Source organism: Dasypus novemcinctus, chromosome 1 (genome assembly GCF_030445035.2).
Source record: "Dasypus novemcinctus isolate mDasNov1 chromosome 1, mDasNov1.1.hap2, whole genome shotgun sequence".
NCBI lineage: Eukaryota > Metazoa > Chordata > Mammalia > Cingulata > Dasypodidae > Dasypus > Dasypus novemcinctus.
The window spans coordinates 2,531,933-2,548,274 of NC_080673.1; the positions used below are offsets into that span (position 1 = coordinate 2,531,933).

Here is a 16,342-nt window from a genome sequence, read left to right on the forward strand (position 1 = left end):
TTTACATAGATTGACATATTCGGTGTATGAGGTTTACTTGAATGGGTGTGTGTGAACACATTACATTTGGGGATTGAACGAATAGGAGATCTAGTCTGTACTTCAAATGTTTTGGCTTCTGTAAATGAATTTAGTCATTTTAAATACTTCTCAGTTATTCTTTTTTCCTATATAGTGAAATATATAGTTGTTAGGCCTCAGAGAAGGGCCTCTGTGGATAAGCAGAGATGACATGAAGAAAGCTTTCACATGAGAGCTAGGCAAACCTACATTTATTACATCTGCAGAGGTAAGGAGCCAAGGCCAGTCCAAAGTGACTCAGACCCAGCTCCCCATGCAGCAGTTTCTCTCTTGCTTAAATGCCTAGTTACTACTTAGCATTTTCTTTGATTATGCATCAGTTTTTCTGCTTATGGATGAACACACATAGCTGGTTATATAATTGCATGATTAGTATGTTCAGAAAATCATGATTGCACATACATTGGGTGATCAAGAAAGGGGCAGATAACTCCACCTCTGGGTGGGAAATTTACTATGCTAATCAGCAAGTTGAAGTGAGGACAGCCAGGGGCTTCTGTGCAGGCCCAGCCAACTGGTAAAAGCTGGTTTTCCTACTTCATTGCTTCAGTAGGATAATCTTGACCACCAAAAGTGGAATTTGGTAGAAAGAAAGGGTTGCATCTCATTACCTTCTGGTTTACATATACTTCTTTCCTTTGTATCCTGGCTGTTATGAAATAAAAAGCCTAACCTTGCAGAAAATTATCTAACAAGCCAATCCTGTGCCCTGCTTCTGTAAATCAGCCCATGAGAACATGGCCTTGCAGGAGATTATCAAATGAACCACTCCTGCCTGCCCCCCCCACTTCTGTAATCTAACAAACCACTCCTGCCTCCGCTTCTGTAAATCAGCCTGCAAAAGCATGACCTTGCACCTACCTTCTGCCTCTGTAACCCCACTTGCAAAATTCCACCTAGCAATGCATTAGCCAATGAGTGAGAGCCATGCTAGTCCCACATAAAATCTTATATAAACCTATGAAAACTGAAAAACAGGGCTCAGAATTTGGAGACTGACTCTCCTCTGGGCCTGTATGTTATAAATCTGTTCCTCTGCTAATCTGAGTACCACTTGGGCTTTTCTGCCACTCAGAACTCCCAGCTTTACAGCAACATTTGGTTCCCTGACTGGGAAACCCAACTATGCTGGCCCTTTGAGCCTCTGGTTTGAGACTGGCAGGCATGGCTGGTGGAGATCTCCACATGAACGAGGCAGCACCACCTGTCCCCTTGATGGGGCATCCTTCAGGGAAAGGATCCCTGTGGGCCATGTCCTCTGACCCAGCCTGACTCAGTGGAGGGGTGGATTGAACAACATAAGAAGATGCTGGAAAGGTAAGGCCCCAGGGCTCTGAGACCCAGTCAGGCCCATCTCAGATACAAGTGCAGACTGATCACCTCCTAAAATCTTGAGATTCAAGATTTCAGGATAGGGCACTCCCTTGGGTGGGACTGTGTAAGCTCTGAGTGATTGAGTAAATGACTGGGGACTGCAGAGGCCTCTACTGATCTAGTCTGTGGCCCATGGCCTGTGCTACAGAACCCAAGTGGGTCCCAACCTGCACTCAGCGGCTATGCCATACGGCATAATGGATAATCCAGACTCTACATAATGCCTTAGCTAAGGCGAGGCTAAGTTCTCTTGAGAAACACGGACAAGCAGGCATCTGAGTGGCCTTGTGAGGGACACCCCTCCTTTGTTTGACCTGTGACACCAGCTAAGGGATGGGATCATCACAATCCAAACTCACTATCTTAGATGGTATGTCCTCTTGACATAGAGGTGCAATGGACACAACCAATCCAATGTCCACATAGAAAAGGTGGCATTGGATTGGGAAAAGTGGATATGGTGGCTGATGGGTATGGGGAAAGGCAGGAGGAGATGAGAGGTGGAGGCGTCTTTGGGACATGGAGCTGCCCTGGATGGTGCTTCAGGGGCAATCACCGGACGTTGTGGATCCTCACGGGGCCCACTGGATGGAATGGGGGAGAGTATGGGCCATGGTGTGGACCATTGACCATGGGGTGCAGAGGTGCCCAGAGATGTACTTGCCAGGTGCAGTGGATGTGTCATAATGATGGGGGTGGGTGTTGCTGGGGGGGAGAGGTGGGGTGGGGGTGGTGGGGTTGAATGGGACCTCATATATATATATTTTTGGTGTAGTATTATTACAAAGTCAATTGAAAAAAATTTTTCAAAAAGGCCTTTTCCAGGAATTATGGTATGTCCTCCAGAACTATCCAGATTCTGTGCAAAGTTGAGTGGCCTAAGTTTAGTGTTAATTAGCCCTCAGAGGGAACCCTAGAGGTGGCCAAGGTTCATGCAGTTTGGCAGACAGTCACTGAAGCCCCCGGCCACCCCGATGAGTTTCCCTACTTCAATTCCTGGTTAGAAATTGCCCAAACCGGGAAACGGACTTTGGCCCAGTGGTTAGGGCGTCCGTCTACCATATGGGAGGTCCGCGGTTCAAACCCCGGGCCTCCTTGACCCGTGTGGAGCTGGCCATGCGCAGCGCTGATGCGCGCAAGGAGTGCAGTGCCACGCAAGGGTGTCCCCCGCGTGGGGGAGCCCCACGCGCAAGGAGTGCGCCCATGAGGAAAGCCGCCCAGCGTGAGAAGAAAGAGCAGCCTGCCCAGGAATGGCGCCGCCCACACTTCCCGTGCTGCTGACGACAACAGAAGTGGACAAAGAAACAAGACGCAGCAAATAGACACCAAGAATAGACAACCAGGGGAGGGGGGGAAATTAAATAAATAAATAAATCTTAAAAAAAAAAAAAAAAGAAAAGAAATTGCCCAAACCCTGCTCTCTTAGGAAGGGTCAGAGTAGGGTCCTAGTAACACAAACAGACAGACTTTGAAAACCTTTTATTCTACAAAAATCTCCAGAAGGAAATCCACTATTCCTGCTGTATAGTACAGCCATTCCAGAATATTTCCCTGCCCTGGAGCCTCCACAGGCAGATCTCCCAGAGACGACTCCACCTTCAGGCCCCCAGGCCTGTCAGCCCTGAGGGGGATCCTGAAACCCCTTTGGCAAGGGGACATCAGTCAGTGCAGCCTGTGCTTCAGAAGACCCTCCAGGAAACACAGGGTCCACCCAGATCAGTGCAGATGGGACTGAACAACCCAGGAGGCCAATCCTGTTTCATCAAGCTTTCACCACTGCAGATCTCTTAAACTGGAAGCACCACACCCCTTCACATGTGGAAAAGCCTCAGGCTCTTATCCACCTCATGGAGTCCATTTTCCAAGCCCACCGCCCCACTTGGGGTGATTGCCTCCAACTCCTCCTAACCCTGTTCAACATGGAGCAGAGACGCCAGATCCTCATGGAAGCCAGAAACTGGTTGTGAGAACAGACCCCCACAACTGTCTGAAACCAGAGGAATGGGCCCCAGAAGCAGCACCAAAAGCTCAATCAGTCTGAAACTTTAACACGAATCAGGGACAGGCTGCCCTTCAGTGATATCAAAAAGCCCTCCTCAGAATGGTACAAGAAGGAGCGAGGCAGCCCACAAACATATCCTAAAAGGCCTCCATCAATCAACAGCCTGAAGAAACTCTGAGAGATCTGCAAAGCCTTCAGGATCTACACTCTCTTCAACCCAGAAGCCCTGGAAAGCCAGAGAATGGTCAGTGCATCTCTCATCACCCAGGAGGCATCAGACATCAAATGGAAACTTTGAAAGCTAAATGGGTTCACAGAAATAAACTACTCCCAGCTCCTCAAAGTCTCAAACAGTATTTGTCAATCAAGACAAAATCTCCCTGTTAACAGCAGCCTTAAAAAATCCAGACCCAACCAATCGCAAAAGGCCACCCTGAAAAGGGAGGAATACTTCACGCTGAAACACTCCCACTGCTGCCAGTACCTCTTAATGGGACAGTTATGGCCTGGGGCCACTGATGATGGGAGTGAGTGTTGCTGGGGGGGGAGGGGTGCAGTGGGGGTGATGGGGTCGAATGGGACCTCATATTTTTTTAATGTAATATTTTTACAAAATCAATAAAAAAAAAAAAAAGAAAACCAAGGAAATGATAAGGTTAAAGTACAAGAAAAAAAAATCCTTTTTTTTCTGCCTGTGGGTGGTTCCCCAGAACCAATCCCTATTTGTTCTTGAATGGGAGAATCCCAAAACTCAACAAAAAATTTCAGTTAACTTGGACTCAACTCCCACAGGGCTTCAGAACCCCCCCCCCCCCATTTTCCTGAATCCTGCCACTTTCCTGCTGACCAAAAGAAAACCTCCTGAACATGACTGTACAGAAGTAACAAAAAAAGTGTATGCCAGGTGCCCCGACCTCCAGGACAGGCCACTTTCTTGCCCAAATCAAACCCTATTCACAGACAGCAGCAGTTTTCTCAGAGATGGAAATAGGCTCAGATTTGCCAGCAACAAGTTTGGTATCTAAAGTTTGTCATTTCAAAAAAGCACCCGAGGGAAACTGGCTACTCCCGGGTGGCTGAGTCTTCATCCCAAAGGGGACCGCCCACACCCTTGTTCAACAATAGACCAGCTCACGCACCTGGGCAAAGCTGCTTTAAGAGCCCTGCTCAGAAAATATTACCACAGTGCCCAGATGGCCTCGCCCTGCACCACCGTTAGCAGCCAATGCCAAACCTGCACTAAGGACAACCCCTCCCGAGGTCCCCAGGCCTGGCAGGCATCCAACCCACAGGAATTGCCCCTTTTAAAAACTTAGCAATGGACTTTACAGAAATAAAACCAAGTCGAGGGTATAGGTACTCATTAGTAATAATGTGCACCTTCTCAGGCTGGGTCAAGGCCTTTCCCACCGCACTAAAAAAGCAAAAAAGTAACTAATGCTTCACTCTGAAAAATAGTTTCATGGCACAGAATACCCTTATCCATAAGCAGCAACAATGGCCTGACTGTCATAGCAGCCATCATCCAAGAGCTAGCAAAATGTTACAAATTAAGTGAATACTCCATACAGCATATAAGCCCCAGAGCTCAGGGCAAGTAAAACCCTAACTCTCAAAACCACCCTAGCCAAGTTCTGTTAAAAAAAAAAAAAAGGCCTCCCCTGAGTAAATCTGCTCCCATTAGCACTCCTCAGAGTCAGAGGCTTCCCCAGGTCCTGGGGTTATTCACCTTTTGAAATTCTGTTCAAAGGACCACATCCAATTACTCAAACCTTCAAGGGAAATCTTGGACTCCTAGGAAAAACCAGCCAGGATTCTATCCTCCAGCAATTAGGAAAAACCCTAGCCCAAATACACAAACCATCCTGTCTCAAGATCTGATCCCATTAAGCCACCCAGTACACCCACACTTTTCTGGAAACCTAGCTTGGTTTAAAAAAAAAAATAGAAAAAGGAGACTTTCCAGCCCACCTGTTGCTTCTTAAAAAGATAAGGCACTTCAAGAGATGGAAGTTGTTTATTTCTAGTGGCATGGGGCTGAAAATTAATCAAAAACATTTATATATGCATTGGATATTCCAGATTGTGTGTGTGTGTTTTGTGTGGGTTTAAAAAAAATTATTCATTAAGTATTTATTGAGAATAACTTTGTCAGGCATTATTGTTTTGATTTTATTTTTGTTAAGCACTGATTATTGTATTACATTTCAAAGATTTAGATTTTATACAAACTTAACATTCAAACATGTAGTGGAACACTGATGTCCTGTTTTGCTTTTATCTTGTTTTTTTCTCTCAAGGATTTCTGATCATTAGTTTGATAGCATTTCCAATAGGCATGTATAACATGAATGCATTTCTACCCTTTAAAATGGCTTTGTGATTTTTATATGACTTTCTGAGATTTCTGGTTTTATAGCTCTTTGTAAAAAATCTCACTGGTTAACATTCAGATTCTAAATATTAGAAAATTTCAAAAATAAAAATGCATGACCAATTATTTATGAATTCTTATATTTAAAGTGAAAGCATTAGTGTAAATCAGAGTTCATCCTATTAAAACCAAATTCCCTTATGCATATTCCATAATGTAGTACTCTCAACAACTTAACTTGCTTCTGTAAATTAATAAAATTCTAGAATAAAATTTAGTATATGATACCTATGAAAATGATGGCTTTCTCAGAAACTTCTGTTAGGTAGCAAATAAGTTAGATTTAGATATACCAAATGGAAAATTATATTTTGGCATGTGGTAGGAAAATACTGTGTAGTTTGAAATTTTATCATAAACTTTTCATCATCTAATCCTAAAGAGATACTAACTTTTGAAAGTAAAGATGACCCAAAGTGGTAGAATTTATTGCAAATAAATGCTTAATAAATTTGCTTACATCTTTTCCCCTCATACCTTTTAGATTAAGTGAAGATATTAGCAAGAGAAGTGTTGTAAACCTTTATCCCATGAAATCAGCAGAAGCCTTAGAATTACAAGATTCTGCACTGAAGTATGTTTTTAGTAACAAAAACAGACTCCTCCTTTTTACATCGAAGCATTTGTGCTTTAAATTCCCCTGCTATCTTTTTTCTTCCCTTATTCCTACAGTGGTCAGATTCAGCTGGAGACGTCGCCAGGGTGTGAGGTAAGGGTGCTCTCAGACTAGCCAGGGCCTGCCACGGAATTCTGGCCACCATGTTCCCTGAGGATTCATGGGTGGTGGTGGTGGGGTCGTATGGAATGGCCTGTCCTTCTCGTGTTGTTTTTCTGTAAGCCTAAAACTTCTTTGAAAATAAAGTTTATTATTACTTAAAAGAAAAGAATATATCAAAGAGAAACTACCAGAACTATCTGAGAACAGGGAAAGGGGGGTTTGGGTAGAGTTACATGAAGGAAAATTTAAGTGACTGTGGAGAAGGCAGTTTTGAGGTGAAGTAGGAATGAACCTAGAGGGGCTTAAAAAGATGAATTTACCCTGGTCATAGGGAGAGAGGTTTGAGTGAGGAACACTCTTTAAGTCCCTTCTTGTTGAATGGGCTTAGAGTGGCCAATGTCAAGGCAGGATTGTGCACGAGCCAATTTATATACCCTGAGGTGTCAGTCCATGTGCAGTCTCACACTGGTAAGTCTCTGTGCTAAAGAAATAGGAGGAAAGGGGACAATAAATGTCAGAGCCTTGTCCCCTGAGAGTATGGGTTAGTTGAGCAGAGTGACTTGCTTGCAATTGCTTTGGGTATCAGTCATTCCCAGCTCAAGGGTTTACCATGGGCCAGTTAATTGCCCTCATTTTCTGCTAATTGGAGTGAGAATAATAGCTGTTATAAAAATGGAATGAGATGATGCAAGAAGGGTCTTGCAACACAGGACATGCCATAAATGGTAGCTGTTATTCTTCTCCTAGTCTTTTATTGCTAGGGGTGTGGTCTTAGACAGAATCTGGGCACCACTGCCTTCCTGGCGGAGACATTGCTGCATCACCCCATCCTGGAACAGCAGGAAGCCTTTCGTGTGTAGGCTGCCCTGGGCCCATGTCATCAGCTCTCCATTCCAGACACTGCTGCTGCTGATTCTGCACAGGCACATTTTATTTTTTAAGGACTTTATTTGGAAATCATTCTAAACTTATGAAAGATTGCCCCCCCCCCAAAAAAAAGCCATTTCAAGGAACATTCATATATTCTTTTTTTTTTTTTAAAGATACTTAGATTATGCAACTGTCACATAAAACTGTACAGGATTCCCATATGCCCCACTCCCTACCATCCATTTATTCTTTTACCCACATTTGCCTATTATTAACAAGCACTCCATTTATACTGCCATTTACTCCATCTCTACTTCCCCCTTCCCTCTCTACTCTTCCCCTCCCTCCAGCCCCCACAGCACATACACACAGAGTTCTTTTTCTAAACCATTAGAGGGTATGCTTCTTACACCATAGCCTTTACTCCTCACCATTTCAGTGTGGGTTTTTTACTAACAGGCATTTTATCTTAGAGAGCTACCTTTCAATATTAACTTCATACATCTACATTGATAAAATTCTTTCATCTAATCTTCCTTCCATAAGGAAGGAAGGTCCTTCATAGCCTTGCCCCCTCCAGTGCTGGATCTAGTCTAGGAATTGGTGTTGCATTTATTGGGGGTGTAGCTACAGCCTCCTTTGATCTGGAAATGTTGTAGAGAAATCGGGTGTGCGCAGTATCGAAGGCCAGGACACGAGAGTACCGAGAAGGAAGTTGATTTATTTTGACCGGCCAGGCTTGGCAGACTCTTGTCTTAATAAAAACCAAGTCCCGAATAGCCTTTTTCAGACCCTTTTATACAGAGGATATAGGATTAGGGAGACTAACTGTGATGGTATGCAAACAGACCTCTAGTTAGGTTCTTCAGTGTTTGATCTTAGTATCAGATAGGTTATTTCCTCCAGGCGAGTTACATATTCTCCACATCCAAGCCAGCTTGGATTAGCATATCTTCCACATTCCGTCTGTAGGCAGCCCTGAATACACATTCAGTCTTACATCCTTTCTGAGGGTTCAAATACTGTAGGGCCTATATTACTTATTTGGCCATTTTGGGGACTAGGTACACTTGGAAACAATTTTGAATTTATGCACAGGCTATATCAGCACATACTACAAACTTTCTTTAACTTTTGTGACCTTGAAATTTTGAAGGACACAGTCCCTGCTCTCCCCCACCCCCTTTCCAATAGAATGTTCCTCATTTTACATTCATCTGAGGTTTCCTGATGATTCATAATTAGATTGGGGTTCTGCACTCTTGGTTGGAAAACTGCCCCGGGGTGCCCCAACTGGAGGCTTGCCACACCAATCTACCCCTCCCTGGTGGTAGTAATTCCTTCACCTGGCAAAGGTGTGGCCCGATTTCCCCACTGGGTAATTACTGCTTTTTCAATCCTCCCTTGCAACTCATCAGTCTATGAGGGGATGTTTCCAGACCAAGGTAGTGTCTTGCTGCAGACATGCTTTTGACCTCACCAGACAGATGTCCACCAATGAGCATGGCATCAGGAGTCCCAGCAGAGCTCAGTGCCTCTAGGGGAAACAGTGTGTCCACTCCATCTCAGTGTACAATTAGAGGATCATCCAAGGATCTCCAGTGTCTTCTGCTGAAATGAAGGTCTTCCTGATCGTGAAACCTGCCACGTATTGAGGCCTTACTTCATCCAGACAGGGTGTGAGGTGTTTGACATGGGTCATTGTTACTCCTTTCATTCAGCACATACTTACTGAGTACATACCATGGCACCCAAAGAACTAGCAGTGAACTAAGCCAAGGTCCTGCCCTCAGGCATTCAGGATCCAGATAAGGTATTAGGGAAAGGTGGGCGTTATGAGGCACAGTCTACAGGTGCAGAACCTGGAGCTGCCATCAGGTCACATGCTGGCCCGAATGACTTAGGTGGTAAATGGCTGGTCCCTGCTTTTCCACTACATCATATTGCTTCTGCATGATGTGGACTAGTGGTGATGTACTAAGCCTTGTCATATTTAGAAACCTAGTGGGACCCGAATAGACCAATCCTTTTCTGAACAACTAGTCTCAGCAGGGGTAGAGAGCATGTATGTCCATGGTGATGCATTTTGCCTCCCACCAGGAATGCAGATGGGGAATGGAAGGAACAGGGGTGGGTATATCCTGGACTAAGTACTGACTGACCCCAGGTCAAGTTTTGCCTTGATCTAGTCTTCATCCCATCACTTAATCCAAGTAGCTCTATACTTGAGTGCTTTTTGTTGATGCCGTGAAGCACTAATAATTCCAATAGTTATTAAGAACTTCTACTAAGGTTGGACATCTCAGTGGTTAGGAAAGAATATTTCAGTGTCACATTCTCTTAATATTTGTCCAAGATTCTCTTAATGTTGAACTTCTCATTTTCCCATCAGCAAAGGTGAGCTGTTTCTAGATTTTCCCAGGGGAATTTTATTCTCTCTATTGATCTCTTTATTTTTCCTGTTCTTTGCTTTTCTCCCATTGTTTGACACAAGCACAGACACTTAGGGGTTCCCCTCTGAGTACGGTCATGCGCAGTGGCTGGCACACAGCCAGCAGTCCCTGAGGGCTTACAGAAGGGAGAGAAAGAGGATCCAATGATAAGGAATGGACTTTGGGAAGGAAAATTTCAATGTCCTGCCCATTCAGTGGACAGACCACTGGGTTTTAACTGATTGCTGAAGGTACTCCATCATTTAGGCACAATTTATATTCTATTCTTGTAATGCATTTCCTTATGCTTATCTAAATTGAAACGCATCCGGAACGTTTCCAATTGCCCATAAAGCTTCATGGGATTTTCGCAAAATTTGACTGTTTGCCATCATTTTATTATGTGGAGAATCCTAGTGTCACCCCAAAGAATGATATTTCAGTTCCAAGTAATGTATCAATCCTTCAGTCAGTTTGGTCACCACCCCCTCCCCCCTTTGTTTAAGCACCTGCTTGAAATGTCCTTGAACTTTCCATCTCATAGAGTATCAAAAAGAGATATGTCTGTGTACCTGAATTCAGGAGATTGGGGGAAACAAACCCTCTGGAAAAATACCTTGAGTCCATCTCTTATGTATAATGTTTTGTGTTATGTTAATTAATTCAAGGTGTTTTTTCCCATCCTTTTTGGTTGGATGAGGAGTCCTCCTACTGGAGTAAGAAATTCTTACTCCTTGTCTTCCTTCTAGGGCAATTCACCATCTTTGACTAGATGCATGTTCACGATTTTAAAAAGGGAGGTTGGATTAGCTGGCTCTGGTGGGAAAAGGAAGTCACACAGAGCAGGAAAAAGAAAAGGAAGTTGTGCCTTGGCAAGGCTGGCAATGATGACTATGCAGAACTTAAATATGTTTCTCATTTATGATCTGGTTATTTTCACATTCTCTCTTTCATCCCATTTGGGAAGAGAGCAAACCTTCCAGGATACTCTTAAGTCAACTAACCAGTATCTCTTGGTAACCTGGAGTGGCTTCAACCTTGTTTTGGTGTAGAAGACTGGAATATGAAGGCAATAAAGTTGTCATCCTGAGTCTGTCGTAGGCACTTTGGTGGCTGAGAATGGGATAAGGAGTTTACGGAGAGATGAGCAAACTAGACTGGTGGGGTGGGGTGGGCTTGGATTGGTAACTGGAAGCTGTGTTGAGCACATGTGCAGGAAGCTGCACTGTGTGTAATGGTGTGGGACCCAGTTAGATACGGGGAGGCCAAGAGCATGAGGCAGTTTGTCATTGGCACTGCTTTCTCTGACTTTATACTCATGTTTGATGACTTTCCACAGGAATTTTGGGTAGCCTGGCATCCATTCAGGGAGAACTGCAAATGACCTTTCTGTATATAAATAATAGAGAATGAGCTGAAGAGTTAGGGGGAATGACAGGAAATAGGAGGGGAAGGTGTTGCTTATCACGAGAACCAGCCCAGAAGTCAAGTTCCTTGTTGGAAGTTCTAACAAAGCCACTTAACTGAATAGGGAAAATGAGGACATTTTCCCCCCTAAAAATATGTTCTGGTTTTGACATAAACTCAAAGCTAGAACATAATTTATATATATATATATTTATTTTATTTATTTCTCTCTCCTCCCCCCCCCCCCATTTTCTGCTCTCTGTGTCCATTTGCTGTGTGTTCTTCCGCATCCACCTGCATTATTAGGTTGCACTGGGAAACCGCATCTCTTTTTTGTTGAGTCATCTTGCTGTGTCAGCTATCCATGTGTGTGGCACCACTCCTGGGTGGGCTGTGCTTTTTTCATGTGGGGTGGCTCTCCTTGTGGGGCACACACCTTGCATGTGGGGCACCCCTATGCAGAGGTGCTCCTGTGTGGCACAGCACTCCTTGCATGTGGCAGCACTGTACATGGGCCAGCTCATCACACAGGTCAGGGGGCCCTGGGGATTGAACCCTGGACTCTCCATATGGTAGGTGGATGCTCTATCAGTTGAGCCACATCCACTTCCTGATTTTTAAGATTTTTAAGAATAGCATTACTCAACAGTGAATTCAAGATAAGAATAGAGAATGGCATGAACTTGGTGGAATATATGAAGATGTTTATATTAGCAATTACCAGCATTTTCATTAGGGTGGATCTACAGGGTTCTTGATTATCATAAAAAAAAAAAAGAAAGTAGAGCATAGTGGTGTAGCTCAGTGGCTGAGTGCCTGCTTTGCATGTACGAGGTACCAAGTTTAGTCCCTGACATATAAAAAATAAAATCAAAAAAAGAAGAAAGATCATCATGAAATAAGCTAGCGTTGTGCCCTGTGGGGCCCCTCATCTCTGTGCATCTCTCTCCCCTGGTTTTCCTGGTATGCTACAGGCTCAGGTGCCCCTTGAATAAGAATGACTCCAGGCCCCAATCTTGACCCCCCAAAATTCAAATATATATCCAAAGGACTGCTGACCTTTTTCATCTCCAGGCCTCACATTTCTCATCCTCTACATGGCTAAAGTGAAGCTATCAAATTCCTTAATTAAAAAACAAACAAACAGGTGTTGTGGTCATATATGTACAGCATAACATTTCCCATTTTAGCCCCTTTCATGCATACAATTCATTGGCCTTAATCCCATTCACAGTGTGGTGCTCTCAACCCCATCACCACCATCCATTCCCAAAATGTTTTCCTCGACCACCCAGAAACTCTGTACTCACCCCCATCCTATCCCAACTTTGTAGTCTACCTCCTGCCTCTATGAATTTGCACATTCTAGTTATTTCCTATCACTGAGATCCTGCCACCTTTGCTCTTTTATGCTTGGCTTCTTCTACTCAAAAATGTTCATCTATGCCGTTGCATGAGTCAGAACTCCATTCTTTCTACAGCTGTGTAGTCTTCCATTGTGTGTAACACATTTTGTTTGTACACTCCTTCTCTTGAGGGACACTTGGGTTTCTTCCACCTTGTGGCTAGTACGAATATTGCTATGCATATCTGCTCGACACCCCACTTTCAGGTTCTTGGGGTATATACCTAGGCCATATGGTAATTCTGTACTTTCTCAGAACAGTCAAACTTTATACAGTGACTGCACCATTTTATATTCCCACCAACAACGTTCGAGGATGTATTTCTCAACATCCTCTCCAACACCTGTACCTTCCCATCTTTAAAAATAGTAACCATTCAGGTGGGTGTGACTTGGTATCTCATCGTGGTTTTGATTTGCATTTCCCTAATAGCCAGTCATGATGAGCATCTTTTCATTTGCTTTTTTGCCATTTGTATATATTCTTTGGAGAAATGTCCATTCACATCCTGGGCCCATTTTTTCATGGAGTTGTCTTTTAGTTGTCAGCATCCCTCTGGAATTGCTCCCAAGTGTCTTCTCTGTGGGTCTCAGGGGTACCAGCACCCACTGAGCCACTCCTCTTGGAAACCAGAATGTCACCCATGGTCAATTCCAAGCTCTGCACATTTTAACTGAGCTTGTTTTTTTCTTGAAAACTTTCTTTGAACCATGATTGTCAAGGCAAATTGATGTTGAACTGACAGCATGTGATTTGCCCAGGTGCTTTTGGGTTTAGGCAAAAGTTTTTATTAACAGCTCCCCATGTGATTCTGTGTATTTGGGAACTGCTGGCTTGGACCCTTTCTAGAAGACTGTAATTAAAATGGGGTGGGAGCTGCATGTGGAAGAAGCCAATGGCAGCATGGCTGGTGACCACACAGGTAAACAGACAAGCTGATGTTGACAGGTACTTTGTGCTGGGAGGTCCCTCACCTTAGTTTGTGTTCCAGTTCATATGTACTCCTCTAGGAATACAGCTTTCATGGTTTTAGGAAATGTGTCTATGCCTGACTTAAAACACTCATTAGTTAATGTAGTGTAGGAGGAAGAAAGATGCATTCTTACCGCAGCAACTTTACAGTCCAGTGGAATATACCATGCTTTCTTTTTCTTCTTCTTTAAGGTGCAAAACGATCTCACATTGCAGAGTAATGGCAGCCAGTATTCTCCAAATGAGGTGAATTTCCTGAAGGTTAATGGAACTGGAGGCCTTTCATAAAGCCTGAATTGGAGCATCTTCTATAGCAGGCGTTCTTAACCAGGGGTCTGTGAGCTTGAAGTGAAATTCAAAAATACATTATTCTTGTGGGGATGTGCTGGAGTGGACATGAAATATTTATTAACTAATACACAATACAGTGTGGACTTTTTAAGGGGTCCATGGTTTTCACCTGACTGTCAGAGGGGTCTATGGAACAAAAAAGGTTAAGAACCCCTGTGTTACAGAAAGAGGTCATCTAAGACTGTGATTAATTAGTTAACTGAGTGTTGCAGATTCACTTTCATTAGCTATCTTAGCTTTACCTCACCCTAATTGTAATTAAAGATTGTTTATGAGACATAAATATATTTGAAAAACCAAATAGGGGAACTTCTTTATAGACTGTGTTCTAAACTGAATGAAACCAGCTCAAATCAAACCACCTTTGGCATATCTTGTTATCCATAAATGATTCAGTGTGCTTATCCTGTAGACATCTATTCAGTGAGTGTTGGTTCCTCATTTCACTGCAGTATGAGAGTCTTCATCTGATATGCCCCATTTTGGATGTGTTGGGGAACAAAATGATTGCCAGTTTTCCATGACTAAAATGTTTCTGTAAAGAACAAATAAAAAATTGAGTGAATTCCCCCCCAAACAATATTCTTTTGATTGTACCATTTTTTAAAATTGCCATGTGAAGATGCATCTATTATTATATATTTTAGCCAGGCCCTCATCTCACAGCAGCAAATGCAAAAGGCCAGTGGTTTTATAATCGTCCTTGAACATAGAGATGCCTGCTGAGTTCTCTTCTGTTTTTTTAAACTGCCTTTCCTTCTAACACCACAGGTGAGAGAGGACTCACCTGCAGTATCTCCTGCCACAGAGAGCACCACTCCCTTTGGCCTGAAGCCTCCATCAGGTAAACAGAAGCTCAGACAGTTTCTCTCATTAGCCTTTTAAAATGATCCATTGTCAGTGTGAATGTCCTTATCAACCCTGAGAGTATAATAAATCCTGACCTCAAAATTGGCCTACCACCTGGGAAGCCCAGACTTCAGAGTTTTGCTTCCAAGTAATCGGCTTATAAATCCATATTTTCTGTCATGCATGGCTTGCCTCCTTCCAAATCAGAGTAAAAGTAAAGTGGTGATGGGTATGTGTAGAGTGGAGAAGAAATGAAGTTTGGAGGTTTTTGATACCCAGGGCTTATCTGTCAGTGATTCCGTTGCCCCAAGGGTGCCTGGTGCTCTGCTGAGTCCATGATTAAGGGCTGCCTCTAGGGGAGGAGCTCCTTCTTCCACAGCCTGAACTTGCTTCCTGAGCCTGGCAGGTTCTGTGTATTTACTCATCTAATAGGATGGTCATTTCAAGATTTCTCTCCATGGCCAGGAATCTTTTTTTTTTTTTTTAAACCTTTCTTGAAAGCATTCTGCTTATATTACCTCCTTTCTTTCATTTACTATTAGTATATCACAGAAGTAAATTATAGCAATGTGCAAAATATTTGATTTTTTAAAAAAGAGCTACAGCTAGAAATGTTGTGATTTCTCTGTTTCTCTAAAGGTCTGGTGTCATATACCTTCTCTCATGTCCTTCTTTGTTTTCATATTTTTGATTCTTTGGTGTTTGGCATCCACTCACTACAATTGCTTTTAAGAAAATGATAGATGACTCAAACACTTCTAAGCAAAAACTAGCTCAGATGTTCTTGGGTTTTCCAGTAAAGCATTTTGGCAACAGCCTAAGTTCTACATATGCATATTTTGGGAAAAGGGTGGGGAGGGCACCTGTGGAAAAAGGAACAAAGATGATTCTTTTACACAGGGGAGCCTTTCATTTCTGAGCAGGCTGGCGGGGTGTAATGGTTTCCCAGCATTTCAGATGGACCGGGAGGCAAAGCCCTTTGACAAGACGCTTGGGCTTGGCAAGGGTTAGTGGTGCTTTAGGGAGAGCAGAATGGTACATGAAATAAGGCTCAAATGCTGGCCCCTCGCTGGGCCCTTGTTTGGAGCTCTGAGCATATGCCACCTCTGAGCCGTGGGCCCTGGGCTTCCCATCCTCCCAGGCTCAGACCTGTGCTGGGGAAAACGGAGGCCAGTCAGGGCATGGCTCAGCTCTGCCTGCATGGAAAGCACCCAAGGACCCCAGGGAAAAACAGCTTTATCCTAAGCTTTGCGGTCAGTTCTGCACAATTTTAAAATATTTTTATGTTGAGCAAATCAAGATAAATTTTTTTAGGAGGTACCAGGGATGAACCCAGGACCTTGTACATGGGAAACAGGTGCTCAACCACTGGGCTCCATCTGCTCCCCAATGAGAGCTGGTTATCTCATTTGTTTGTTTTGTTTTTAGGAGATCTGGGGATCAAAC

General features: G+C 43.5%; 1 long non-coding RNA gene across 1 annotated transcript; it reads left to right on the plus strand.

The window, feature by feature from the left end:
• Positions 1–6,378: 6,378 nt before the first annotated feature.
• On the plus strand, positions 6,379–13,900 carry LOC131278022 (uncharacterized). Its single transcript, XR_009185158.1, has 3 exons — positions 6,379–6,465; positions 6,564–6,600; positions 13,889–13,900. It is a non-coding gene; the product is annotated as an uncharacterized lncRNA (long non-coding RNA).
• The last annotated feature ends 2,442 nt before the right edge of the window (positions 13,901–16,342 follow it).